Raw genomic sequence first — 19,084 nt, 5'->3', positions numbered from 1 at the left:
TCGTGAAAATGCATTTTGAACCACGTCACAATCAATGCGCCCGTGGTTGTTAATACATTCCGACTCCGTTGAGATTTGGATTTGGGTCACATAAATGCGCACCCGAATTTAAGAAGGTAAGATTATTAAAATGCGCACCTGAAGCAATTATCGTATTATTATTTCTGGGTAAGGCCGTGGAATTTTGCTAAACGGCTCATCCCGAAGTCTAAGTAATTTTAGTTAAACATTTATCGAGGGCCCCACAATTTGTGCATTTTATTGGGCGAGGCTCATCTCATTTATTTTAACAGGATAATCCTAAATTCCTACATTTTTCTATTAAAATTGTCTCTACAAAATGAAAGAGAAAAGGTCTTAATTTATTTACATGCTTGAGTTGTTATAGTTGAGTTTCGGATATGATTTATAAATTCTGAAAATGATGTAAGAAGGGCGGTCCGTTGCCAATGCGGGCCTAGGCCCAACGTGTATGGCATAAAACTAAACCTGGGCCGTCTTATTCACGTATTACTAACTAGTTACATTATACTAGGCATGTTCTCAGTTTGTCAAATTAAAAAAAAACTTAGCAATCTAATTTTAATCCTAAACTAATTACATGCTAGAATTAACCAATATTATTTAACTAAACAATATTCTTACAAGTTCCGAAATGGTCTATTCGTTTGATTTTTAGCTTAGGCGGAGTTACTACACCATTTATTTATTTTTAGGCAATATATATAGATAGTTCATCCGTTAAGCTATTGTCAGATGTTCCACTATATATATATATATATATATATATTAAATAGCTACATGATTCTGATTTTTGTAAGCTAAATAATTTATATATACAAATAAAATTCAGAATATAATTTAAAATAAATTTAGAACTTCAATTCTTCATTTTTCGTATTCATGCTTCCTGTTTCAGTTTACAATAATCAGCGTGTCAGTTGTGTACCTGATATTGGAAGCAAAAGAAAAGTGAGATCAATAAAAACTCAGTAGCATACAACAACAACAACCCCAACAACCAGTAACAACCAGCAACGAGAAACTTAGTGGCAGATTTTAAAATCAAGACAAAAATCCAGAAACACCAACAACAATCAACGGACAGAAGCAAAGGGAATCTTTTCAGATTTTGAAAGACTAGTTAGTGTTTAACCCTTAATTTCTGAATCCGTATATCAGAATATTTGGATTGTATATCAGGTGTATACTATTCTTCTTTTGAATTTCCAGAATGTTTTTCTTTTTATTTTCTAAAGTCTTAGTATTTTTCGGAATTTCCTCTCTCTTAAAATTTTCTTCTCTATTCTGTCCTCTCTTTTTTCTCTTCCCCTAAAATCTGATTCAGTTCTTTTATTTATATCTCATCCCAAAATCCTTTAATCAATTAATAAATCAACCACTTTCTCCTACCAAACCCATTATCTTCCCACTCTTCCCCACTACATTAAACAAATATATCAAACCCACCACATTACATCTTGTCCCCCATGCCTAACATAAACAAATACAATATTCCCCTCCACTACATTATGTCTTGTCCCCTATTTATATTAAACAATTATATCACCCACACCCCATTACATTTTGTCCCCCATGCTTAACATAAAGAATTACAAAATGTTCAATTACCAAACTACCCCTCCGACCTTATTGCAATTACCATTTTACCCTTGAACGTACTGCAATTTTACCAAACTACCCCATCAGCTATAACCAATCAATTAATCAAACTTAACCAAAATATAGCCAATATGACTAATTTCTAGAAAAATTCAACAACAACTCATATGAACACAGATGAACAACATCAAATTAATGTGAATAAATCAACCATATTGGGAACCAATCCTGGTTAACTTAGACCAACAATGGATGAGCAAGGAAACAACAATATTAACAACACAACACATGATTCAAACTAAATCAACAAATCAAAAATATAAACATAAACTCACATTAAATCAACTGGATTAAAATGAACTTCAAACCAAGATGAACATGAATTAAATCCATTTTAAACAACAAACATGACGGATTCAAACGATTAAACCAACATATTTCCCTATTACAACTAAATTCTTTTAGACAAATAACAAGATCGATGAAGAAACAATTATGAACTTAAACTTGAACTTAACAATATTAACAATTTCTGAAAAATACATAAAACACATGTAACAAATTAAAAAAATAATTAATTAAACTTGAATTTGTATCTAACCAACATTAAACTAACAACTTTTACCTAAACAATAAATACGAACAATGAAACAAACATGAAACAAACTAAAAAATTCACAAAATAATGAATAAAACAAACATTTACCGATTTTAGATTTGAGAATATCAAAAACAAAATATGGACAGAAATGGAACTCAAAATCCAACTAACCAGGAATGACCAACGACGAACGGAAATGGAAAACTAGGACAGAAAACTCAACGTACCGGACTTCGACTCAACGAAAAACCCTCGAACTTTGACGAAACGAAGAAGATGAAGCAACAGCGGAAGCGGCGGGGAGCAGTTGGAGAAGGAAGCAGAAGCAGCTGCCGCGGCGAGGAAGCAGCATCGGTCGCAAGCAGCAGGTGAAGGAGCAGAAATAGCAGCAGCAGTCGCGTGGTTGCATGAGCGGCATGGCGAAGCAGTGGCGACGATGGTCGTTTGGACGCGACGACGATGGCGTAGCTGCTGGGAGTCATTGTTGCTCGTCATGGCTACTCGTTCATGGCTGCTTGGGGCTGTTGTGGCCGTCCATGACTGGACGTGGTGGAGAAGACGACGAAGAAACAAGGGGGGCAGCCATGGATGTCGAAGCTTGAAGGTGGTCGTTTGGTTTTAATGGCGGACGGGGGGTCGACTTGGGTGGTCCGACGAGGGGCTGTGCGTGTGTGCGAAGGTGAGGCAGAGGGGGAAAGGGTAGCTGCCATGGTTGCTTGCTTGAAGCTTGAGGAAGAAGAAGGAAAGAGATGAGGGGGGCGGATGGGTAGTGTAGGTTTTTTTTAGGGTTTTTTGTTTTGTTTTGTTTTTTGAAATGCAAGATAGGAGGTGTTGGGTCTTTGGGGTTACGGACCGGGTCGACCCGGTTTGAAATGGACCGGGTCGTGGGGAAGGTTGGGCAATTTTTGGGCTTGTGGTTTGAAATTGAAGAAGAGGCCAAATTCCGATTTTCTTTATATTTTCGCTCTCTTTTCTTCTTTTATTTTTTCTAAAACTAAATTATAAAAATACTTAAATTATTATTAAGAACTAAATTAAGTTATAAAAGTGCAAATTAACTCCCAATAACAATTAACGCACAATTAAGTAATAATTAAGCATAAAATTGTATATTTGGACATTAAATGCTAAAAATGCAAACGATGCCTATTTTTGTAATTTTTATTTTTTGTAAAACAAACTTAATTACTAACAATTGTAGAATTAAATCCTACATGCAAAATGCGACATATTTTTGTATTTTTATTAATTTAACAAATAAACATGCACAGACAAATACAAATAATTATTCAAAAATATCACAAAATTGCACACCAAGGAAAATCATTTTATTATTGAATTTTTTGGGAGTAATTCTCATATAGGGCAAAAATCACGTGCTTACACTCAGTATAAGACCCATTTATGGATCTGGCCCATCATGTTATTTTCTGCTTCCTACCGAGAGAGAGAGAGAGAGAGGGAGAGAGAGAGAGAGAGAGAGAGTGATGAGGTTTATTGAGGGACTTGCTCAGCCTATCAAGTTGCAGATGGCCTAGGAGACCGGGTGTGAGATTTCTTTTCAGACAACTGCTAATGTTTCCAGGTGAGTCAAGATGGTTCTTGCATAAGGGGGAGGTCAGGGGTCTGACAAGAGGCCTCGTCATTCCGGTGGGTTTAGTGGTGCCTCGTCTGGAGGCAGGGATACTTTTGGTAGAGGCCATCCTCTCAGGCCATTTCATTCAACACTCCAGGCATCTCATGGTGCTTCAGGTGGTCGTGACCGTCATATGCCTTATTCTGACCAGTTAGCCTACAGTGCGCCACCAACTCCTATTAGTACACCTCTGCTCCAGAGTTTTCAGGGTGGTTACTCAGGTCGACAGGGTCAGTTTCAGGGTCAGCAATCATAGTACCCGAGGTCCTGTTATATTTGCGGTGATCCGAGGCACATTGCTAGATTTTGCCCTCGGGCATCTAGCATTTCATAGCATCAGAATTCTCGTGCCATGGTCTCGGCACCGGGTGTTTCACCGCCAGCTCAGCCAGCTAGAGGTAGGGGTCAGATAGCTAGAGGTGGAGGTCAGGCCATCAGAGGTGGAGGTCAGGCCGCTAGAGGTGGAGGCCAGCCAGCCAAGGTTTGTCTTAGAGATGTAGTTCAGAGTGGTGAAACCCAGCCCCGATGTTATGCTTTTCCAGCCAGGCCTGAGACTGAGTCATCTGACATTGTTATCACAGGTACTATTTCAGTTTGCCATAGAGATGCTTCAATTCTATTTGATCCGGGTTCTGCTTATTCCTACGTATTATCCTATTTTGCTTTATATTTGGTTGTGCCTCATGATTCTTTGAGTGCTCCTGTGTATGTGTCCACACCCATAGGAGATGCTATTGTTGTAGATCCCGTTTATTGTTCGTGTGTGATTACTATTGGGAGTCTCGAGACTAGTGTAGATCTTCTACTTCTCGATATGGTAGATTTTAATGTTATCTTGGGTATTGATTGGCTGTCACCTAATCATGCTATATTGGATTGTCACACCAACATGGTGACCTTAGCATCAATGGGGTTGCCTCGATTAGAGTGGAGAAGGACTCTTAGCCATTCTACCAGCAGGGTTATCTCTTATGTAAAGGCTCGACATATGGACAAGAAGAGATGGCTAGCTTATTTGGCTTATGTCCGCGATTCTAGTGCGGAGGTTCCTTCGATAGATTCAGTACCAGTTGTTCGTGAGTTTCTAGAGATGTTTCCTGCAGACTTGCCGGGGATGACACCCGACAATGATATTGACTTATGTATTGATGGCTCCGGGCTCTCAGCCCATTTCTATTTTTCCATACCGTATGGCCCTGCCAGAGTTGAAAGAATTGAAGGAGCAGATGCAAGATTTGCTTGATAAGGGCTTCATTAGAACAAGTGTCTCACCCTGGGGTGCACTCGTGTTGTTTGTGAAGAAGAAAGATGAATCGATGAGGATGTGCATAGATTACCGGCAATAGAACAAAGTCACCATTAAGAACAATATCCATTGTCGAGGATTGATTACTTATTTGATCAGCTTCAGGGTGCCAAGGTGATTTCAAAGATTGATTTGAGGTTTGATTACCATCAGTTGAGGATTAGGGCATCCGATGTCCCTAAGACAGGTTTTCGGACTCGTTATGGGTATTATGAGTTTCTAGTGATGTTTGGGTTGACAAATACCCCAGCAATATTTATGGATTTGATGAACTGAGTGTTCAACCCCTATCTGGGTTCCTTTGTGATTGTGTTTGTTGATGATATCTTGATCTACTCCCGCAGTCGAGAGGAGCATGAGCAACATCTTCAGATCGTACTTCAAACTCTAAGATATTGCCAGTTATATGCTAAGTTTTTAAAATACGAGTTTTGGTTGGACTCAATCGCTTTCTTAGGGAACGTTGTATCAGCAAAGGGCATTCATGTGGATCCTAAGAAGATTGAGGCAGTTCAGAACTGACCTAGACCCACTTCAGTTATAGAGATCTGGAGTTTCTTGGGTTTGGCGGGTTATTACCGTCTGTTTGTGGAGGGGTTCTCGTCTATAGCAGCCCTGTTGACCAGATTGGCCTTAAAGGATGCCCCGTCCAGATGGTCAGACGGGTGTGAGGCGAGCTTTCAGAAGCTCAAAACTACTTTGACTATGGCGCCAGTGTTGGTGTTGCCCACAGGTTCAGGATCTTACACGGTATATTGTGATGCATCTCGTATTGGAATTGGTGCTGTATTGATGTAGGATGGCAGGGTGATTACATATGTGTCGTCACAGCTGAAGGTTCATGAGAAGAATTAACATGTTCATGGCTTAGAGTTGGAAGCCATTGTTCATGCGCTGAAGATTTGGATGCATTATCTTTATGGCGTGTCGTGTGAGGTATTCACAGATCATCAGAGCTTGCAGTATTTGTTCAAACAGAAGGAGCTCAATTTTAGGTAGAGGATATGGTTGGAACTATTGAAAGACTGTGATATCACCATATTGTATTATCCCGGGAAGACCAATGTGGTGGCCGATGCCTTCAGTAGGAAATGAGTGAGTATGGGAAGCCTTGCATTCATTCCAGTCAGTAAGAGGCCATTTGCATGAGATGTTCAGGCCTTGGCCAATCAGTTTGTGAGGTTGGATGTTTCTGAGCCCAATTGTGTTCTAGCTTGTATAGTCGTTCGGTCTTCCTTGTTTGAGCGCATCGGGTAGTGACAGTATGACGACCCTCATTTACTTGTCCTTAGGGACACAGTACGGTACGGTGACGCCAAGCAGGTTACTGTTCGAGATAATGAAGTTTTGAGAATGCAGGGTCGTGTTTGTGTGCCTAATGTATATGGACTTTGTGAGTTAATTCTTGAGGAGGCCCACAGTTCCCGGTATTCTATTCATTCGGGTGCTGCCAAGATGTATCAGGACTTGCGGTAGCATTACTGTTGGAGGAGGATGAAAAAGGATATAGTTGCATATGTAGCTCGGTGTCTAAATTGTCAGCAAGTAAAGTATGAGCATCAAAGACCTGTGGTTTGCTTCAGAATTTAGAAAGTTTTGAGTAGAAGTGGGAGCGTATCACTATGGATTTCGTAGTTGGACTCGTACGGACTCAAAGGAAGTTCGATGTAGTTTGGGTCATTGTGGACAGGCTGACCAAGTTACCACATTTCATTCCTCTTGTGGTTACTTATTCTTCAGAGAGGCTGGATGAGATTTACATCCGCGAGATCATTTTTCTTCATGGTGTGGCCGTGTCTATCATTTTTGATCGAGGTATGCAGTTCACCTCGCACTTCTAGAGAGCAGTACAACGTGAGTTGGGTACACAAATTGAGTTAGGCACAACATTTCATCCTAGATGGACGGACAGTCTGAGCACACTATTCAGATATTGGAGGATATGTTCCACGCCTGTGTTATAGACTTCGGAGGTTCTTGGGATCAAATCTTGCCACTTGCGGAGTTTGCCTACAATAACAACTACCAGTCGAGCATTCAAATGGCTCCCTATGAGGCATTATACGGGAGGCGGTGTCGATCGTCAGTTGGATGGTTCGAGCCGGGGAGGCTCGATTATTGGGTACAAATTTAGTACAGGATGTCTTGGATAAGGTCAAGATTATTCAGGATCGCCTTCCCAGAGCTTAATCTAGGAAGAAAATTTATGCCGACTGTAGAGTTCGTGATGTTGCATTCATGGTCGGAGAGAGGGTATTGCTCTGGTTTTCACTCATGAAGGATTTGATGAGGTTCGGAAAGTAGGGAAAATTGATCCCTAGGTATATCAGACCTTTTGAGATTTTTCAGAGAGTGGGTAAAGTGACTTACAAGCTCGCATTGCCACCTAGTTTTTCAGCAGTTCATCCGGCTTTCCATGTGTCCATACTCCGAAAGTATCATAGTGATCCATCCCATGTGTTAGATTTAAGCTCTGTCCAGTTGGACAAGGATTTGACTTATGAGGAGGAGTCGGTGGCTATTCTAGCCCGGCAGGTTCGTCAGTTGAGGTCGAAGAGTTATCCTTTAGTTCGAGTGTAGTGGAGAGGTCAGCCCGTCGAGACAGCTACTTGGGAGTCCCAGCCGTACATGTAGAGTAGATATTCGCACCTTTTCACTAGCCCGTGTACTTTTCTACGTCCATTAGAGGACAAACAATTGTTTTAGAGGTGGAGAATATGATGGCCCATTGGTCATCTTATGTTTTAGAACCTAATTTTGTGCTTTGAAGCCTTAAATATCTCATCTTAGTCCTCCTCGATTTACATGCGCAATCTAGGTGTTTTACCGGAAAGCTTTTATGTTAAAAATTGAGAAAAAAAATAAAATTTTTACCTTAAAATCCATTTGAGTTGACTTCGGTCGATGTTTTGAGCAAACGAACTCGGATTCGTCTTTTAAAGGTCTGAGTGGGTCCAAATTGTGATTTCGAACTTAGGCATATGCCCGGAATCGAATTCGAAAGTCCCTAGCCCATGTTATCACACTTTGTTGAAATTTGAAGGTTTAAATGCTTAATGACTTTGAAATTGTGACCAATGTTTGACTTTATTGATATCGGGTCCGTATTTTGGTTTCAAAATCCGATATAGGTCCATTACTATATTTATAATTTGTCTGCCAAATTTGATGAGAAACGGAGTTGGTTTGATGTGATTCGGACATCCGGTTGTGAAAATAGAAATTCATGAGTTCCCTTTAAAATTTCCTTTAATTTGATGCTCAATTCGTAGTTATAAGTGTTATTTTGGCAATTTGATCGCCCGAGCAAGTTCGTATGATATTTTTATACTGGTGTGCATATTTGGTTTAGAGCTTTGAGGGCTCGGGTGAGTTTCGGATAGGCTGCAGAGTGAATTTGGACTTAGAAACATTGTTGGTGTGCTCCAATTCTAGTGCAGGCCTCAGACCTCGTAATTGTGAGGTCAGGCTTCGCATTTGTGACCTCTGATAGGTTCACATTTGTGATCAACTCCTCGCATTTACGAATAGTAGTTGGGGCACCTCAAGTTCGCATTTACGAACAATTCTTTGCTTTTCCAAAGTGGGATTGGGACAGGCTTGATCGCATTTGTGATCAATTTGGTCGCAATTGCAGAAGATCAATGTTCGCATTTGCAAACAAATCATCGCAAATGCGATGACATCAGAAATGGAAGGACTTTGCATTTACGACTATTTCTTCGCATTTGCGGGGTTCGCAAATGCGACATCTACGACTGATCAAATAGCTAAAAAATGGAATTTTCTCTCATTCTTAAATTTTCAAAACAAGAAAACCTTAGAGGCGATTTTCTCTAGCACCCTTCTTCCCCAAATCATTGGTAAGTAATTCTAATATATTTTCTTTCAATCTTTCATTACATTTCATAAGTTTTCAACCTAAAATGTTGTGTTTTTATGGTGAAAATTGGGGGTTTGGGTAGAATTAGGGATATTTGTAAAATTGGGATTTAGACCTCAAATTGAGGTTGGATTCCAAAATAATTTTCATGACCGGGCTCAGGGGTGAATGGGTAATCTGGTTTTGATCCAAATATCGGGTTTGGACTAAGCGGGCCCGGGAGTTGGCTTTTGTTGACTTTTTTAATAATAACCTAAATTGAATCCTTTGTAGTCATGGGTAGTTCCTAAGGCCTAATTTGAATCGTTTGGCTGGTAATTTACTAAATTCTATTGGTTCAGAGGCTTGTTTGAAAGGCAAAGCTGTGGTTGAGTTTTGAATTGATCCTTGGAGTGAGGTAATTATCGTGGTTAACCTTGACTTGAGGGATTAGACTTGTTTGTCTATTTATTACATGTTTAGATGTTGGGTACAACGTATATATAAGGTGACGAGTACTTATGCATTGTTGTTGGGTTAAAGCAAGTGGTTAGGATTATTCTTTGTAATTCATTACTTACTTTGATCATGTTATCCGTGCTTAGACTAATTGCTTATTATATTGATCGTTCTTACCGCGTTTATGGGTTTTTGTGATAATTGAGTGTTGTTTCTAAAGTTGAGATTGGTATTGTGGACCCATTGTTGACGTAGGGCTTGTTCTTGTCATTTATCTCCCTGTTGTTACTTGTTTATTGTGATATTGTAAGGGAGAGTGTTAATGCACGAATAGTGATGCCCTTGTATGTGAGTGTTAATGCACGAAGGGTGATGCCGTGCCATATTGAGAGTGTTAATGCACGAAGGGTGATGTTCTGCCATGTTTTGAGAGTTAATACATGAAGGGTGATGTCGTGCCGTATCTATTGATTTATACTGAAAGTGAGAGTAAAGTCACGAAGGGTGATGTCGTGCAGTATTATTATTTTATTGTGAGGTTGAGAGTAAAAACACGAAGGGTGATGCCGTGCAATTTTCTTCATTGTGCTTACTCATTTTTATTGTTTAAAGGCATCTTGACTGTTATGGTTATCATTTCCTGCTGTATTTCTCATATCTTGTACCCCCTTTAGCATGTCCCCCCTCCCATTAGTACATGTTTAGCATTTATTTGTTGTTATCTTGCACGTATACTGTTATCTGCATATGTTTATTACGTTGGTGTCTTGTCATAGCCTCGGCACTACTACGTCGAGGTTAGGCTCGACACTTACGGAGTACATAGGGTCGGTTATACTCATACTACACTCTGTATTTTTTGTGTAGACTTTGGCACCGACCTTATCTGTTTGTGAGGCGTAGCAGCTTGGATTTGCTCGTTGGAGACTCGAGGTAGCCTGCTGGCGTCCACAGACCTTAAAGTCCCCTTCTAATTTTCCTATTTTACTGTTTTCTTTTCGTTCAAAGCAGTTGTATTTCTTTCAGACTCTATAAAAAAATTTGGAAGCTCGTGAGTTGTGACTCCAGATCCGGATTGCAGTAGATATTATGGGCATTTATGTTATTCCGCACTCAGTTTTAGTTCATTTTGACTTAATTGACTTTATTTATGGAAATTGAATTGAAATTGGCCTAAGGATTCTCTAACGTTGGCTTGCCTGACAAGTGAAATATTAAGTGCCATCACGGTCCCGAAGGTGAGAATTCAGGGTCGTGACACACCCTCACCCCTACCTTAAATAAAAATATTATTAATAGTACTTTCTTTTCATTTTATAGATAGATCTTTTTTCATTTCAACAAATGATTATTTTCTTTTCATGATATAAAAAAGTATTTTTTTTATTTTAATAAAAAAAGTACTGTCTTTTCATGGTATAGAAAAAGTATTTTCTTTCATTCCAACAAAATGAATATTTTCTTTTCATGATGTAAAAAAAGTATTTTTTTTTATTTCAATAAAATGATTACTTTAATTTCATGTTGTAGAAAGAGTACTTTTTTTCAACCAAAAAATAGTATTTTTTAAATAATTATGGAGCATAAATTTCAACATTGTTTTGCGTAAAAATGTAAAGCAGCACATTAGAAGAATAATTAAATTGTTGAAGAAACTAGAGTCCTGAAAACGTTGGGTATTGGGGGGGGGGGTGAGGAGAGTATATTTTTCGTAAAAAATATTTTCTACTCTCTAACCAAACACTAGAAAATATTTTCCAGAATTTGTTTTTCATTCACCAACCAAAAAAGGGAAAATAAGTGATAAAACTACTCATTTCCGTGAAAACATTTTCCTTCGTACCAAACACACCCTAATTCAACTAAATAGCACTACAATCACCAGTGTTAAAATGTTTATGCAATTTTTAGTGTTAAGCATTCCATTATTAGTCTCTAATCATACTATGTTAGCGAATAATCAAAAGAAAAAAAGTGAAAAGAAAAAGGTAAATAGAAGTCAGTTTAGAACAATACACACTTGTTTGACGAATGAACCATTTAGTAAAGTGACTGTATAGGTCCAAATTTGGTAACCACGGTAACGGATAAGCAAGACATAGGACGGGGTCAATCACGACACAATGACTGACAGTTCTCCAAATGAAGGCCGGCGACTAGAAGCGCGCAGTTGAGATAAGATAATAACTGTAACTTAAACTCAGACAGAGACATGAAGAATATTCTTTATGTTGTACTTTTTAGGATTTTTTTGGAGAATGTTCCTTATAAATAGGAGGAGATAGTGAACAATGAAGGGATCTGCCTTTTTTGAGAACCACAACATATTGTAAAGTCAAGGAAGACTATACAAAAGAGTTGTCTTATTCCCCTTATTCAAGCACATGTTATTCAACCTTTATTGATAATTCTCAAGATCCCACATCTATATTGACTGCATACTTTCCCGTCGTCAGAGAAAGGAAGTACACAATCACATAATCATTGGGTGACAATTCCTTTACACTGTAATCCTTGTCGTTTCTTGTATTTATTGCATAATTATGACATTACATATTTTTTCAATCATAGCATATTAAGCTCGCTAGTTAATACTCCTAAATTCTTCTCGCAATACAAGAATTCGCTCTGTTTGGTCTAGGATTTATTAAGTTCAACTGAGATTCACCCCATTAACTTATTACTAATTGGTTTAGCATTTATTTGCTCAAACAATTTGGCGCCTTTTGTGGGGAGGTTTTAGTTGAAACTATAGTTCTTTCTAGATCATAAAAAAACCCATTTCTTCCACGTTTTGCACAAACTAATGATGGCAGGAAAAGGAGATGCGAGACTGAAGGCGATAGTAGGCGCCACTACTAACATTCTGAACACCATCAACGAAGATAGTAGGGGAGACGACGAGAATGTGACACAAAATGCTACGCCCAAACGAAGTATTTCACCTCCCGTTTACGAAAGCATGACGGTTTCACACGAAAGGGGAGCCTCTACATCCACAACTGAAGAAGCATCACCAGTAGTGAAGAAACTACTAGAAGAGTGACTAACAAGCACTCTAAACAATATACTCGACAGACCTGCCCAAAGGGAGAATGGCAACACTGCGTAAGCAAATATCGTAACAACTACTGTCGAGCAGCCCCTTCCTCAAACAGGTAACACTTACCCCACTGTGGATGCGGGTAACAATGTGCCCACATCCATGTTAAAGAAAATGGAAGAAATGGAAAACGAAAACAAGGCACTCCGCGATCAGATGAAGGAACACTAAGAAAGGGTCGACAAGATACCAGGCACCCCAAAGTTACTACCAAAATGGGACGTTGGTTGATTCATCGAACAACCATACAGTGAAGAAGCGGCTCCACACACCATTCCTAAAACCTTCAAAATGTCATCATACCTGAAGATATACAATGGTACTACAGATCCAGAAGATCATATCTTCCACTACGCTATAGCGGTGAAGGGCAACGATCTCTCAAAGGAGCAAGTACCATCGGTGCTACTGAAAAAGTTTGGCGAAACCCTAACAGGGGGAGCCCTAACTTGGTATTCACAACTGCAGACGCGGTTAATAGCAATGTTCGAGGAAATGACTGAAAAGTTTGTCACCGCCCATGCAGAGGCTAAGAAGTCAGAAGCTAGGGTGAATGACATATTCGTCGTTAGGTAATCGCCTGGTAAGGGACTCAGGGATTTCCTCTCCCGGTTTAACAGGGTGAGAATGAGCTTACCCAATGTATCAGAAGGGATGGTGGTAGCGGCCTTCCAAAATGGTTTGAGCAGGAACGGGTCGAGAGCAACCAAAAAACTATTAAGCAGGCTCATGAAATACCCTCCCACCACTTGGGAAGAAACCCACAATGCCTATTGCACCGAGGTGAGAGCAGACGAGGACGACCTTAACGGTCTGAACCAATGGTTGACATCAGTTCAAGCAGAATCGAGAAAGGATAATCGTAACGACCATCGAAGGGATCAGTTGGGCTTCCATGTCAGCCGATAAAGACATCAGCCCTACGTCAGAACAGCCGTCCCACCACCTCCTCGACATACGGAAGGGCTGCCCAGGCCATACATAGGGACTCAGCGAAACGAAAGAGGTAGGCCTCCACTCTTATCTGCTCACAATTTTTGTGTTTCCCCCTCAGAAATAGTGTACGCACTAGAGAAGCTCGGCACGAAGGTAAAATGGACACAAAAGATGAAGTCCATCCCAAATACTCGGAAGTCGAACGTCCTCTGTGAATCTCACCAGGAAGGAGTTCATAAAACCGAGGATTGCTTAGGTCTATGACAAAAGGTAGTGAGAATGTTAAACCAAGGGCACCTGAGGGAACTGATAAGCTTTCATGGACGAGCCAACTTTTCCCGTGGATGCGAGCCACACCAGGGACCTCCAAAGCCACCCTCTCCCGCTCACACCATCCAAATGTTCATCGGTAGAGGTGATGAAGCAACGATCAACCATGTGAAGTTCACCACTACACATAAACTAAAACGGTCGATCACCCACGAACGATACGACAACTTTGGAGACAATATCATCTTCGATAAGTTGGATACCAATGGTTTGACTTTCCCTCATTTCGATGCCCTTGTTATTACTTTATGTATTTTAGACACTGATGTAAGAAGAATAATGGTAGACGATGGAGGCAGCGTGTGTATTATCCACCCTCGATTCCTCACGCAAATGAGACTCGAGGACAAGATAATACCGCATTGCATAACACTAATAGGTTTTAACAATGCAATTGAGCGAACCTCCGGGGAGATAACGCTACCCGTTTTGACCGAGGGTGTCACCTTGGAAACAACGTTCCACGTCATGAACCAAAACACAACTTACAACCCCATCATAGGGCGGACGTGGATACATGCCATGAGGGCCATCCCGTCGAGCCTCTACCAAGTAATCAATTTCCCTACTCCATGGGGAATATTCAGTATCTAGCGCGAACAATGCACCGCCCAACAGATGAAGGGAGCGGACGCAGAGGCATAGAAATTACCATAGTCGGGAACCGGACTCGATGTACAAACAGACGTTATCAGAGACCCCAACATCATAGAAGCAGCTGAATCAATGGTAGAAGATCTCAACCTCGTCCAACTGAGAAACAACGACAGCAGCAAAAAGGCTTACGTCAGGCATAAACTCTCAAAACCAGGTAAATTTCACAAGTTTTTAATTGACAACATCGATTTGTTTGCTTTCTCCCATGCAGATATGATGGGTATCCCGAAGGACGTGACCATACATAAGTTGAATGTCGACCCACTCTATCTGCTAGTACGACAAATAAGAAAGAAATTTAATGTTGCAATCAACGAGGTCGTAAGTGATGAAGTGGAGAAGCTCCTCACCAACGATTCCATCCGAGAATCAAAATACCCTCAATGGTTCGCTAATGTGGTCATGGTAAAAAAGAAAAACGGTAAATGGCCGATGTGCGTAGATTTCACAGACCTAAACAAGGCGTGCCTGAAAAACTCTTTCCCATTGTCGCACATCGACCAGCTCATCGACACAACAGCAGGATACGAGTTGCTAAGCTTCTTAAATACCTACTTGGGTTACAATCAAATACTCATGGAGGAAGAGGACCAAGAGAAAACTACTTTCATCACTCAGCAGGGAACATACTGCTACAAATTCGTGTCATTCGTGTTGAAGAATGCGGGGGCAACGTACCAAAGGTTGGTCACCAAGATGTTCAAAGATCAACTCGGCGAAATAATGGAAGTCTACTTCAATGACATGTTGGTTAAATCAAAAAGAAAAGAAGATCACATATATCACCTGCAAGAAGCCTTCGGTATATTGAGGCAGTATGACATGAAACTAAACCCCAAAAAATGCACCTTCGGCGTAACCTCGGGTAAATTTCTCGGTTTCTTGGTATCATAAATAGGCAACGAGGTCAATCCAGATCAAATCAAATACATTGAAGGGATACCTAAGGTGTTGACCAGCAAGAAATAGGTGCAAAAACTGACTGGCCGCATAGCCGCTCTGTCAAGATTCATCTCGCGGTCATCCGACAGATGCCACAAATTCTTCAACGTGCTGAAAAAAGACAACGGGCTCTAGTGGAACTCAGAATGCATCAATGCCTTGAAAGAACTAAAACCATACCTGTCCTCGCCCCCACTACTTGCACAAGTAGAGCCCAATGAGTGCCTCCTAGTATATTTGGCCGTCTCAGAAGTCGCGGTAAGTGCAGTGCTGGTCCGCGTGAATAAAGGTACACAATCCCCAATTTATTATATTGGCAAAACCCTGGTCGACGCCGAAACGAGGTACTTCTCCCTCAAAAAATTGTCCTTAGCATTGGTTATAGATTCACGAAAGCTTAGACCCTATTTAGTGCCACCCTATATCGGTAGTGACGACTTTCCCCTTATAGAGCATCTTACATAAACTCGAATTGTGGCGAAGATTGTCCAAGTGGACCATACAACTAAGCGAGCATGATATAACTTATCAGCCGCGAACGACAATAAAATTGCAGGTACTCGCCGACTTTGTCACCGATTTCAGTGCCAAAATAATGCCCGAGGTCGAGCAGGAAGCTTCTCGTGCTCCCTCTGAGCAACCCGACCTCTAGGTCCTTTACACCAACGGCACATCCAACACGTTGGGATCAAGGTCCCAACCGGGGAAGTTATTGCCAATCCATACAGTGCCCCGATATAAATAACAATGAGGCCGAGTATGAGGCCATAATTGCAGGATTAAAGATAGCTCTCAAATACGGAGCACGACGATTCGTCCTTAGATGCGACTCACAACTCGTCGTCAACCAAGTTACAGGGACTTTCCAAATCAAAGAGCAAAGACTACAAAAGTACCAGGCAGAAATTCACAAACTACTGCCGAAATTCGATGACCACCGAATCGACCAGATACCCCGAGCTCAAAACATCAAGGCGGATGGCCTTGCCAAACTAGCAGCTGCCACCAAAAATATCACTAAAGAAAACATGGTCACCCTCCTCCACTCGTCAATAGACCAACTCGAGGTACATTCCATAAATTTGACTTGGGATTGGTGCAACCACATCATGACATATTTGTAGGAGGGAACACTCTCACAAGACAAAAAGGAAGCCAAAAAGCTTCGAATGCAGGCGGCCAGGTACAGCCTCATAAATCACGACCTATACAAGAGAACGTTCGGGGGGGGGGGCTTGGCAAAATACCTAGGGCCGAGTCAAATAAGGCGCATGTTTGAAGAAGTACACGAGGGTCACTGTGTTGCCCATACAAGCAACTGAACCCTCGTCAGATGCCTTATTCAGGCAGGGTATACTAGCCCACTATGAAAAAGGAAGCCGTAGACTATGTCAAGAGATGCAAGCAGTGCCAAAAGTACGCACCTATGATACATCAAACGGGCAAACTCCTCCACTCTGTCACTTCTCCATGGTCGTTCATCAAATGGGGAATGGACATCGTCGGACCCCACCTAGCGAGGCAAGGTAAAACACGTTTCCTTTTAGTTTTAACTGACTACTTTTCCAAATGGGTGGAAGCAGGTGCGTTTACCCAAATACGCGAACAGGAAGTCATTATATTCATATGGAAAAACATCACATGCCACTTCGGCATCTCTAAAGAAATCAGCTACGATAATGGACCCCAGTTCACTGGAAAAAGACGATCGAGTTCTTGAAAAAATGGCGCATCAAGAAAATACTCTCCACGCCATATCATCCCGCTGGAAACGGTCAAGCTAAATCCTCCAACAAAATAATATTGAATATCTTAAATAAACAACTTGAGGATGCCAAAGGTTTATGGCCAGAGTTGCTACCAGAGGTATTATGGGCCTACCGCACCACGCCAAAAACAAGCACAGGCGAAACGCCATATTCATTAGTCTACGGGACTGACGTCATAATGCCTGTTGAGGTCAGAGATCCTAGCCTGAGATACTCCAATGAAAGTGGACCATACAACAATGAGAACAAAAAAGACCTCGAGGAGACAGAAGAACGAAGAGACATGTCTTATATAAGGATGTTAGCCCAAAAGCAACAAGTGGAAAGGTACTACAACAAGAAGGCCAAAATACGACCACTCAAAGTCGGAGACTATGTTCTCAAGGCCAAAACACAAGTGACCAAAGACCCAAAAGAAGGCAAACTGGGAACCAATTGGGACGGGCCGTACAAAATCACAGCAGCAGCAAGCAAAGGGGCATTCCAACTAGAAACAATGGAAGGAAAACTACTACAAAATAACTGGAATGTCGCCCACCTCAAATACTTTAACTTCTGAAAAAGGACGCCCCTTAAGTCGTACTCTTTTTCCCTCATCCGGGTTTTGTCCCAATTGGGTTTTCTTGGGGAGGTTTTTAATTAGGCGACGAGGGGGGCGTCTCGAAGTTCAATGTATAATTCATTTTGAAGGGACTAGATACATGAAAATTTCTCCAATATATGTATGAAACAGACATGTATAGTACTCCAACGAAATGAAATAAAATAGCATTTTGTACTTCATCAAGGTATTCTCCAACGAAGTGAAATAAAGCAACATTTTACTCTCCATCATTTTCTTTTGCATCTAACATTCGACCTCGCTCGAATTACAACAGGTTCACATTTCGACCTTAACTCGAAATAATGCCCCTACGGCCAAAGTCCATCGTAAAAAGAAAACATTCGTCCTCGCTCAGATCACAACGGGTCAACATTTCGACCTTAACTCGAAATAACGCCCGTACAGCCAAATGCCAATGCCAAAAGAAAACATTCGACCTCGCTTGGATTACAACGGATTAACATTTCGACATTAACTAGAAATAACACCCCTACAGAGAAAGGTCGTTGCCAAAATCTAACATTCAACCTCGCTCGAATCACTTAACATTTGACCTTGCTCGAATTACAATGGGTTAATATTTCGACCTCAACTCAAAATAACAACCCTACGGCCAAAGGCCATCGCCAAAAGAAGACAGTCGACCTCAATTGAATCACTTAACTATTCGACTTCTCTCGAATTACATAACATTCGGCCTCGCCCGAGTTACCAAGATCTACAATTGACTACACTAAAATGTTATACACAAGCGGCAGAAAAGCCGGCGACCCCCTCACAGCAAATAAATAATAATCCGGAAGTGCATAACAAAAAGGTAATCATTTCATTACAACTGTTGTATTAAAAAAAAATTACAAAGGACTCGAAGACGCCCTCACAAAAACAACAAAGAAAAACAAATAAATACAACAGCCCTATGTCGCATCATCCCCCGCATCATACTCCTCGTTATACAAAGAACTGAAGGCGAGCCTGTCCGCATCATCACCATCGATATCATCCCTTCTGGGCATACCGGGATCACAATCGCAGGCTTCCCGGGCTGCACGTGCTTTAACACGAACAACCTCAAGTTCTGCCCCGGAAACCTTCCCATTAGCCTGTAGGGAATTGTACACGTCAAGCTGAGCCTCGGCATGGACCCACATCTGATACAACTCCCGCGGCACGACGGGATCAACTAAGATATGAGACGTGGAGGGTTGTGACTATCGTTGCACCTCCTCCGCCTTCAAAGCAACAACCAGTTCATT

Source organism: Nicotiana sylvestris, chromosome 9 (genome assembly GCF_000393655.2).
Source record: "Nicotiana sylvestris chromosome 9, ASM39365v2, whole genome shotgun sequence".
Taxonomy (NCBI): domain Eukaryota; kingdom Viridiplantae; phylum Streptophyta; class Magnoliopsida; order Solanales; family Solanaceae; genus Nicotiana; species Nicotiana sylvestris.
The sequence above is the reverse complement of the archived record's forward strand: the minus strand, read 5'-3'. Positions refer to the sequence as shown.